Source organism: Moschus berezovskii, chromosome 15 (genome assembly GCF_049115385.1).
Source record: "Moschus berezovskii isolate FMDL1 chromosome 15, NW_MosBer_1.0, whole genome shotgun sequence".
Classification (NCBI taxonomy): Eukaryota; Metazoa; Chordata; class Mammalia; order Artiodactyla; family Moschidae; genus Moschus; species Moschus berezovskii.
Genome location: NC_142474.1, coordinates 49353966 through 49366208, shown reverse-complemented (window position 1 = coordinate 49366208; position 12243 = coordinate 49353966).

The following is a 12243-nucleotide window of genomic DNA, read 5'->3' as shown; positions in this document are numbered from 1 at the left end:
TTTTTTAAAAAAACAAACAGGTATTCTTTTTATCATTAAAAACAAAAAGGAATCCTTTGCAGATGGAAAGCCAATAGAAAAAGAGTACGGAAATTCTTAAATCATGTCTACATTTCATATGCCACACAATGCTTTTTACATGTTATGCTGGTCTTTGATAAAATGTGAAAGTGTGTGATTTAAGCCTCCAGAAGGCATATATTCAGTGGTGCTCACGTAATTATTAATGCCATACTCTCACTCTAACAAGTATTCCAACTCAGAGGATAAATTATCTGGCTACCTTACTAATGGCCTTTCAGTTCGTGGTTTCCTGTTCAAGTCACCAAGAAGGATTTTCCTGTTCAAAGCTGAGTGTGTCGACTGAGAACAGCTCAGCAAGCAGAAGTGCAAAAGGAAGCTTTACTAGCAGAGAAAAGCAAACTTATAACCACCAGGATTTTGAAAGGCATGAGGTATCGCAGTCTTGCCATTTCTGAGAGATTATGTTTTTTATCTATAAAATCATGAAAATGTTGCATTCTCTACAATATTTATATTTTTGCTACAATAGAAAAATAACTATCTTCCTCACTGTTGCTGCTTAAGTCACGTGCTAAATTACAGTCAGCCTTCTATGTCCATGGGTTCCACATCTGCAGATTCAGCCAACCTCAACATTTGAAAAATAAAATTCCTGAAAATTCTAAAAAACCAAACTTGAATTTTCCCCACGAAGGCAACTATATAACATTTGCTTTGTATTAGGTATTATAAGAAATCTACAAATGATTTAAAGCACAGTTGACTTGAACAACTCGGGTTTAAAGTGCATGAATCTACCTACATGTAAATTTTTTCAATAAATATATTGGAACATTTTCTGGAGATTTGTGACAATTTCAAAAAACTTACAGATGAAATTCATAGCCTGGCCTGAAAGCATATATAACAAAAAAGGTTATGCTATGAATGCATAAAATATATTCAGATATTAGTGTATGGGTTTCCCAGGTGGCTCAGCGATAAAGAATCTGCCTGTCAATGAAAGAGAAGCTTAAGACAAATGTTCGATCCCTGGGCCAGGAAGATTCCCTGGAGAAGGAATGGCAACTCACTCTAGTATTCCTGTAAAAATTCACGGATAGGAGAGCCTGGCGGGGCACAGTCCATGGGGTTGCAAAGAGAAGGACATGACTGAGCAACTGAGCACTCATTCACAGTGTATCCTTTCACAGCACACGGTGAGTGACAGTTACTATAAATTAAAAATGGGTTCAGTTCAGTTCAGTCGCTCAGTCGTGTCCGACTCTTTGCGACCCCATGGATCACAGCACGCCAGGCCTCCCTGTCCATCACCAACTCCCGGAGTACACTCAAACTCATGTCAATCGAGTTGGTGATGCCATCCAGCCATCTCATTCTCTGTTGTCCCCTTCTCCTCCCACCCCCAATCCCTCCCAGCATCAGAGTCTTTTCCAGTGAGTCAACTCGTCGCATGAGGTGGCCAAAGTATTGCAGTTTCAGCTTTAGCATCAGTCCTTCCAATGAACACCCAGGACTGATGTCCTCTAGAATGGACTGGTTGGATCTCCTTGCAGTCCAAGGGACTCTCAAGAGTCTTCTCCAGCACCACAGTTCAAAAGCATCAATTCTTCAGCAATCAGCCTTCTTCACAGTCCAACTCTCACATCCATACATGACCACGGGAAAAACCATAGCCTTGACTGGATGGACCTTGGTTGGCAAAGTAATGTCTCTGCTTTTTAATATGCTATCTAGGTTGGTCATAGCTTTCCTTCCAAGGAGTAAGCGTCTTTTAATTTCATGGCTGTCTCTCATGTCTGCACCGCCGGGGCCGGCGTCTCTCACGTCTAAAAATGGGTTACTTTCCTTATTGTTTTACAGCTTTGCTTTCAAAGAATTTCATTGCTGTACAGTATCCCTCTCGTAACTGGAGAAGCTGTGTATCTGCCATCATCATAGGTAAGTGGTTTTTTAAAAAATGTAGCAATGCTTCCAATACAGTATTATGAATATGACTAAAACTCTATGCCATAAAATTTTATAATGATTCATTCATTTGTGTACATGAATTGTGAAGCAATCTTATCCATGACATGAGGTAACCATAAAGTTATCAATGCATGATTTGTTATACCTATAAATAAACAAATTTCCTTTTCACATTATCTTCTCATTTTTGATGGCTAGTTATAGTAATATGTATGACATCTACCATGTTTTGTACCATCTAAGACAATATTGACATAGGTACTGACAAAATGACTCATAAACAGATGATGTATGGATAAATATAATACAATACCTGTATTTTCCTTATGATTTCCTTAATAACATTTTCTTTTCTCTAGCTTGTTTTATTGTAAGAATGTGCTGTATAAGGATGGAAAAGGATGAGATGGTTAAATAGCATCGCCAACTCAATGGACATGAACTTGAGCAAAACTCCAGAAGACAATGGAGGACAGGGAAGCCTGGAATGCTACAACCCATAAGGTCGCAAAAAGTCAGACACAATTTAGTGACTGAACAACACCACACAGTATAATACATAAAACATACAAAATATATGTTAATTGACTGTCTATGCTATTGGTAAAGCTTCTGGTCAACAGTATGCTTTAGTAATAAAGTTTTGGAGGAGTTCAAAGTTATCTGTGGATTTCCTACTGCATGGGAGTCAGCACCCCAATCCCCTACGTATGGGAGGATTTGTGTTTGTTATATGCAAATACTATGGCATTTTATATAAGAGTCTTGAGCATCTATGGATTTTGGAATCTGCAGGGATCCTGGAACCAATGCCCAAGGATACTGAGAGAGGTTGTAGTTTACTTTCCCTCTCAAATCATCTTTGAATAAAATCAGCAATCCATGATTCTCATCCCCAATTGCCAGAGATTCCTGCCCTCCCATCAGTGAGGCCCAGGGGTGACACTGGAGACTGAAGCTCCTTTATCAAATGCTTCAGTGTTCCATCAAAGGTGCAACTGCAAGCTTTCACTGCCTTCTTGGCATCACAGCATCGAATCAGGAGAGAACCCGGTGGAGAAACGCTGAGTCTACAAAATGGTCCACCTCACCCAGCTTTTCACCTCTCAGCAGCAAGGAAAGCTCATAAACCCCTTTCACTTGCTTCAGACCAGCACAGGTAGGAAGATTTACTTCTCGATCAGCAAACAGAAGTTTATACTAATTTATACTAATTCTACCCATCCATTCACTCAGTGCTTAAGACCAAGAGCCACCCTCATAGCTGTTTCTCAAAGCTCTGCCTAGCACTTTGTATGAGGGCAGCCCCTGGCTAGTAACCTGAGACCAGGCAAAAGCATCAGGTGTGAGAAAAGCACTGGCCTGGTGAGCCAGGAAGCTGGATTCTGGTCCTGCCTCTTCCAGAAACCTGCTATGTGTGTCCTCAGGAGAGAAACTCAAATTCCTTTGTAATTTTCACCTTGACAGACTTTATTTTCTTGGGCTCCAAAATCACTGCAGACAGTGACTGCAGCCTTAAAATTAAAAGATGCTTGCTTCTTGAAAGAAAAGCTGTAAAAAACTTAGTGTATTAAAAAGCAGAGACATCACCTTGCCTACAAAGCTCCATCCAGTCAAAGTTATAGTCTTTCCAGTAATCATGTGTGGATGTGAGAGTTGGACCATAAAGAAGGCTGAGTGCCAAAGAATTGATGCTTTCGAACTGTAGTGCTGGAGAAGACCCTTGAGAGTCGCTTGGACTGCACGGAGATCAGTCAATCCTAAAGGAAATCAACCCTGAATATTCACTGGAAGGACTGATGCTGAAGCTCCAATACTTTGGCCACCTGATGTGAAGAGCTGACTCACTGGAAAAGACCCTGATGATGAGAAAGACTGAAGGCAAGAGGAGGGGGCGACAGAGGATGAGATGGCATCAAGGGATCTTCTCTCTCATCACAACTGCAAGACTTAGAATTCAGTTAAGACATATTCCCTTAAAATTCTGAGCCAGTGCTACATGGTGCTATAATGTTTATATCAAGAGTAAACTGTGTTTCTGCTCTCAGGGAGTCTACCTTCTGCTGAGGCAATCAGACTAGTTGATAGGTTAAGTAGCATCCAGTGGTAAATGCTGGAAGGGAAAGCAAGCATGAAGCAGATGTTCCCCAAAAGACATAGTGTGTTGTGAGGGAGGGGCGGGCCACAGGAATAGACAAGCATAGTACACAAACACTCTCTCTCTCAAGACTGTGAGCAGCTTTCTGTTATAAGAATTGTGACTCAATCATCCTTTTTCCTCTAGCACTAAGAACATAATAGGTTCACAATTCATCGAATTATGAACCAAAATTTTAAAACACTTGTGCTAACACAGGGCATCTACTCATCAACTGGCATATTACTTTTCATTTCCATTTGGTTTAATTGTCACTTTCTTCCATTTGCTCCCTTACAGAAATTTCATTATAATTTTATACATCTGAAGACAAATAATTTGTTAATATTCTGCTGCTGCTGCTAAGTCGCTTCAGTCGTGTCCGACTCTGTGCAACCCCATAGATGGCAGCCCACCAGGCTCCGCCATCCCTGGGATTCTCCAGGCAAGAACACTGGAGTGGGTTGCCATTTCCTTCTCCAATGCATGAAAGTGGAAAGTGAAAGTGAAGTTGCTCAGTCATGTCCGACTCGTAGCGACCCCATGGACTACTGCCTACCAGGCTCCTCCGTCCATGGGATTTTCCAGGCAAGAGTACTGGAGTGGATCGCCATTGCCTTCTCCTTGTTAATCTTCTACCAGTTTGGAATTAAGATAATTTGGATAGAGATGAGACTAAAGTTACCTTTCTGTTGTTTATGAAACCGGACTTTGCAGTGAAAATTAAATGTCAACTATGTGTGAATTTCTTTGAACCAGTTGAATTTTAGAAATGTTCTTCAGATAGTTTGTCTATACTTCTCAGAAATATAAATCCATATAACCTTTGATCCAGCAATTCTACTTCTAGAAAAGTATAGTAGAGACATACTTGCTCTCTGTGGAAGAGGTAATAAATGACCTAAATGAAAGAGGAAGCTCTTTATCTACTGATCTGTAATAATCTTCAAGATACATTGCTAATTCAATATCCTGTAATAAACCTTAATGGAAAAGAATATGAAAAAGAAGATATCTCTCTGTGTGGAACTGAGTCATTTTGCTATATATCAGAAACTAACACAGCATTGTAAATCAGCTATGCTGCTGCTGCTGCTAAGTCGCTTCAGTCCTATCCGACTCAGTGCGATCCCATAGATGGCAGCCCACCAGGCTCCTCCATCCCTGGGATTCTCTAGGCAAGAACACTGGAGTGGGTTGCCAGTAAATCAGCTATATTTCAATACAAAAAACTTTTAAAGAGAGATACATTATTAAAATTCCAAGCGGAGCAACCAGTGGGTAGGACACTAAACACACACATTTGCTGGTGTGTGTGCAGACTATCTCTGGAAGGATACACAGAAAATCTGGTAGCCTTGATTGATTTTGGAGATGAGACTGAAAGGCTGGAAGACAAGTATGGAACTGGATTTTTTTTTTTTTTTTGCCTTGTGTAGCTTTTGAACTTTTAAACATTTTTAAACATTATAACTCTAAATTTGATTTTAAAGATTCAAAATACTTCTTCACTAAAAATATAAATTATCTCATGTCTATAGCTTGCCTCTGAAGAGATTAATTGAGGGTCTAATGCTGATAGTATATTAAAAAGCAGAGACATTACTTTGCCAACCAAGGTCCGTCTAGTCAAGGCAATGGTTTTTCCCGTGGTCAAGTATGGATGTGAGAGCTGGACTGTGAAGAAAGCTGATCGCCGAAGAATCGATGCTTTTGAACTGTGGGGTTGGAGAAGACTCTTGAGAGTCCCTTATACTGCAAGGAGATCCAACCAGTCCATTCTAAAGGAGATCAATCCTGGGTGTTCATTGGAGGGACTGATGCTAAAGCTGAAACTGCAATACTTTGGCCACCTCATGCGACGAGTTGACTCACTGGAAAAGACTCTGATGCTGGGAAAGGTTGGGGGCGGGAGGAGAAGGGGACGACAGAGAATGAGATGGCTGGATGGCATCACCGACTCTGTGGACATGAGTTTGAGTGTACTCCGGGAGTTGGTGATGGACAGGGAGGCCTGGCGTGCTGTGATTCATGGGATCGCGGAGAGTCGGACACGACTGAGCGACTGAACTGAACTGAACTGAACTGAATGCTGCAGGGGTGGAGGGTCGGGGGGAGACAACTTACTTTCATTGTCTGCCTTTCACATCTTTACTTTTTTTAACCATGTGTATCTGGGAGGAGAAAGGAAGTATGTACCTTTCAGTTTTTTAGATCTTCCATATAACTTGGTATTTGAAGTTATTGTATACATCCTTAAATACTACATTGAAAAAAATCTTATAAAATTTTAAAATTACATGTTCTAAATTTATTCCAATTCAAACTGACCTTTCACATCCATATCTTTTGATGGTTTTGATGGTTTATGGCCATTTTTAAACAGTTACTTGAGGTTCTGTAGTTCTAGATGCTGTCTACTTAAAAAAGTAAAAGCTTCTTTTAAAAACATATTCTCTTACTGACGATCCTACTTGCAAGGCAGCAAAGGAGACACAGACATTCTGGACACAGCAGGGGGGAAGGAGAGGGTGGGATGATATGAGAGAATAGCATCGAAACATATACATATACGTTACCCTATCTGAAATAGATAGCCGGTGGGAATTTGCTGTATGATGCAGGGAACCCAAAGCCAGCGCTCTGTGACCACCTAGAGGGATAAGAAGGGGAGGGAGGTGGGAGGGGTGTTCAAGAGGGAGCAGACATGTGTGTACCTAATGCTGACTGATGTTGGTGCTTGGCAAAAAGCCATCACAATATTGTAATTTTAATCTTCCGATTAAAAAAAATTTTTTAATTCATAGTTTCTTTTAGTCACTCCTTTTGAGTAGATTGTAGGCACCAGACAATTAAGATCGACATGGTGTTCTGTGAAACACAATCGATGAAATATGAAAATCGATCATCTGACAAGCCAGTTGTTAAGTGTATTTAATGTGCTCATTACATAAACTCCAGGCTGAGTCAGAGGATCTTTGGGGTAGTTGCTGCTGCTGCTGCTAAGTCACTTCAGTCGTGTCCAACTCTGTGTGACCCCATAGACAGAAGCCCACCAGGCTCCCCCGGCCCTGGGATTCTCCAGGCAAGAACACCCCCACTAAACCACTCACTGAAATTCAGTATCAGAATTTGTCGGGGTTTATAAGGGACACACATAATTGCCAAAGTGCTGTCTCATGGTTATATTGTGCAAGGAGATCCACTGTTCCTTTGCAGTTTCTGTAGAAATGATGACTAACTCTTTCCACAGTTCACGTTTATCTATGAGGTCATCATCTGTCAACATTTAAAGTAATCGCTCAGGCCTTCCTCTTCAGGTCGGCAGCGCCCATTACCCCTTCCATGTCTGTCTGTCTGTCTGTCTCAGGTCCTTCAAGAATCCCAGGAACATGCTTCTGCCAGGGGACAGTCTGGTCACGGGACACCAGGAGAAAGGAAGACAAGAATCGCATCGATTCTGGCAGCGCAGGCCTTCTTTCTGCGGCTGCTGTTTCTAATATGGCCACACGGGGTCACTGTTGGACCCTGGTGATTTCACTATGCTTCGGGGACCGGTCCACGACGGGGCCCCGAAGTAGGGTGTCTGCTGAGTGATGGTGAGTGGTTTAGTCGCTAAGTCGTGTTCGTTTCCGACTCTTGCGATCCCAGGGACAGTAGCCCGTCAGGCTCCTCTGTCTCCTCTGTCCATGGGATTTTCCAGGCAGGAATACTGGCGTGGGTTGCCATTTCCGTCGCCAGGGGATCTTCCAAACCCAGGAATCGAACCTAGTTCTCCTGCAAGCAAGCGGATTCCTGCTTTGCAAACGGATTCATTACAGATAGAGAAGCACAGTCTGTAAAACAACTTACCTTCACTGTGAACTCACCATGGACCAGTACTGTATGCTGTCTACTTGTATCATTTTATTTAAACCTCACAACATGCCTGTGTTAAAAAACAAAATGCCACCGAATAAAACTGAAGATCTAATTGGTTTTATTCAGTCATTCCGAAACAGGGCAGTACCTCACCTTGCATCTAAAAGGCACTCCAAGGGTTGGTACCAAATGGACGGTTTCTATGAGAGAAGGATGGGGCAAGGGAACTATTAGTAAAAAGAAAGAAAAAGATTATTTGAGGCCCAGACACTTTTGGAGTGGGAGGGGAAAAGGGGAGTTTATCACACAGCTGGCCTCCTCCCCCTTTGGAGGTGGGGGAGGGGAGTAGAAAGGGCCCATGTGACCAATGATGTCATTGGTGCTGACCAGAAAATTCCAGACTGGTTGATTAAGATTACATTTCTAGGGGAGGTTGAAACTGCAAATAGGAGAGCCATTAAGTCTAGGCCTGACATCTTTCTGGGATGTGATGCCCTTCTGGGCCTGTGGTTTTTCTCTGTAATACCTGTGAATTTTATCATTTTTCTCATTTGATCTATACAAAAACTGAGACCCAGAAAGTTTAAGTAGAATGACTAAGAATCCTTTGGAGAGCCTAATCCAGATTTGACTGACTTTCTTAACTCCAACCGTTAAATACCATTCTTGCTTTTTTCATGGGGTCGCGGAGAGTTGGACACGACTGAGCGACTGAACTGAACTGAACTGAATTTCACTTCTAGCAGTCTGTCCTAATTAGAGCTGGACATAAAGGTTTACATACAAAAATATTTGATGCCGTATATAATGGTAAGCCTCTTATCCTTCTCCATCAAAAGGCAGACAGACTGAAAACCACCATCACAGAAAACTAACCAATCTAATCATATGGACCGCAGCTTTGTCTAACTCAATGAACCTGAGCCATGCCATGTAGGGCCACCCAAGATGGGTCATGGTGGAGAGTTCTGACAAAATGTGCTCCACTGGAGCAGGGAATGGCAAACCACTTCAGTATTCCTGACTTGAGACCCCATAAACAGTATGAAAATGCAAAAAGATAGGACACTGAAAGATGAACTCTCCAGGTTAGTAGGTGCCCAATATGCTACTGGAGATCAGTGAAGAAATAACTCCAGAAAGAATGAAGGGATGGAGCCAAAGCAAAAACAACATCCAGTTGTGGATGTGACTGGTGATGGAAGTAAATTACGATGCTGTAAAGACCAATACTGCATAGGAACCTGGAATGTTAGGTCCATACTGCTGCTGCTGCTGCTAAGTCACTTCAGTCATGTCCGACTCTGTGTGACCCCATAGACGGCAGCCCACCAGGCTCCCCCGTCCCTGGGATTCTCCAGGCAAGAACACTGGAGTGGGTTGCCATTTTCTTCTCCAATGTGTGAAAATGAAAAGTGAAAGTGAAGTCGCTCAGCCGTGTCTGACTTATACCGACCCCATGGACTGCAGCCTACCAGGCTCCTCTGTCCATGGGATTTTCTAGGCAAGAGTACTGGAGTGGCTTGCCATTCAAGGCAAATTGGAAGTGGTCAAACGGGAGATGGCAAGAGTGAGGGTTAACATTTTAGGAATCAGCGAACTAAAATGGACTGGAATGGGTGAATTTAACTCAGATGACCATTATATCTACTACTGTGGGCAAGAATCCCTCAGAAAAAATGGAGTAGCCATCTTAGTCAACAAAAGAGTCCAAAATGCAGTACTTGGATGCAGTCTCAAAAACGACAGAATGATCTCTGTTCATCTCCAAGTCAAACCATTCAATATCATGGTAATCCAAGTCTATGCCTCAAACAGTAATGCTGAAGAAGCTGAGTTTGAAGGGTTCTATGAAGACCTACAAGACCTTCTAGAATTAACACCCCAAAAAGATGTCCTTTTCATTATAGGGGACTGGAATGCAAAAGAAGGAAGTCAAGAAGCACCTGGAGTAACAGGCAAATTTGGCCTTGGAGTACGGAATGAAGCAGGGCAAAGGCTAATAGTTCTCTCTGCCAAGAGAACTCACTGGTCATAGCAAACACCCCTTTCCAACAACACAAGAGAAGACTCTAAACATGGACATCACCAGATGGTCAACACTGAAATCAGATCGATTATATTCTTTACAGCCAAAGATGGAGAAGCTGTATACAGTTAGCAAAAACAAGACCAGGAGCTGACTGTGGCTCAGATCATGAACTTCTTATTGCCAAATTCAGACTTAAATTGAAGAAAACAGGGAAAACCACTAGACCATTCAGATATGACCTAAATCAAGTCCCTTATGATTATACAGTGGAAGTGAGAAATAGATTTAAGGGACTAGATCTGTTAGAGTGCCTGATGAACTCTGGACGGAGGTTTGTGACATTGTACAGGAGACAGGGATCAAGACCATCCCCATGGAAAAAAAATGCAAAAAAGCAAAATGGCTGTCTGAGGAGGCCTTACAAATAGCTGTGAAAAGAAGAGAAGTGAAAAGCAAAGGAGAAAAGGAAAGATATAAGCATCTGAATGTAGAGTTCCAAAGAATAGCAAGGAGAGATAAGAAAGCCTTCCTCAGTGGTCATTGCAAAGAAATAGAGGAAAACTATAGAATGGGAAAGACTAGAGATTTCTTCAAGAAAATTAGAGATACCAAAGGAACATTTTATGGAAAGATGGGCTCAATAAAGGACAGAAATGATATGGACCTAACTGAAGCAGAAGATATTAAGAAGATGTGGCAAGAATACACAGAAGAACTGTATAAAAAATTCTTCATGACTCAGATAATCATGATGGTGTGATCACTTACCTAGAGCCAGACATCCTGTAATGTGAAGTCAAGTGGGCCTTAGAAAGCATCACTAAGAACAAAGCTAGTGGAGTTGATAGAATTCCGGATGACCTATTTCAAATCCTCAAAGATGATACTGTGAAAGTGCTGCACTCAATATGACAACAAATTTGGAAAACTCAGCAGTGGCCTCAGGACTGGAAAAGGTCAGTTTTCATTCCAATCCCAAAGAAAGGCAATGCCAAAAATGCTCAAACTACCACAAAATTGTACTCATCTCACATGCTAGCAAAGTAATGCTCAAAATTCTCCAAGCCAGGCTTCAACAATACATGAACCGTGAACTTCACTCTGGTTTTACAAAATGCAGAGGAACCAGAGATCAAATTGCCAACATCTGCTGGATCATTGAAAAAACAAGAGAGTTCCAGAAAAACATCTACTTCTGCTTTATTGACTATGCCAAAGCTTTTGACTGTGTGGATCACAATAAACTGTGGAAAATTCTTCAAAAGATAGGAATACCAGACCATCTGACCTGCCTCCTGAGAAATCTGTATGCAGGTCAGGAAGCAACAGTTAAAACTGGACATGGAACAACAGACTGGCTCCAAATAGGAAAAGGAGTACATCAAGGCTGTATATTGTCACCCTGCTTATTTAACTTATATGCAGAGTACATCATGAGGAACCCTGGGCTGGATGAAGCACAAACTGGAATCAAGATTGCTGGGAGAAATATCAATAACCTCAGATATGCAGATGACACCACCCTTATGGCAGAAAGTGAAGAACTAAAGAGCCTCTTGATGAAAGTGAAAGAGGAGAGTGAAAAAGTTGGCTTAAAGCTTAACATTCAGAAAACAAAGATTATGGCATCCAGTCTCATCACTTCATGGCAAATAGATGGAGAAACATTGGAAACAGTGTCAGACTTTATTTTTCTGGGCTCCAAAATCACTGCCGATGGTGATTGCAGCCATGAAATTGAAAGATGCTTGCTCCTTGGAAGAAAAGTTATGACCAACGTAGACAGCATATTAAAAAGCAGAGACATTACTTTGCCAACAAAGGTCCGTCTAGTCAAGGCTATGGTTTTTCCCGTGGTCATGTATGGATATGAGAGTTGGACTGTGAAGAAAGCTGATCGCCGAAGAATTGATGCTTTTGAACTGTGGTGCTGGAGAAGACTCTTGAGAGTCCCTTGGACTGCAAGGAGATCCAACCAGTCCATCCTAAAGGAGATCAGTCCTGGGTGTTCATTGGAAGGACTGATGCTAAAGCTGAAACTCCAATACTTTGGCCACCTCATGCTACGAATTGACTCACTGGAAAATACTCTGATGCTGGGAAGGATTGGGGGCGGGAGGAGAAGGGGACGACAGAGAATGAGATGGCTGGATGGCATCACCGACTTGATGGACATGAGTTTGAGTGAACTCTGGGAGTTGGTGATGGACAGGGAGGC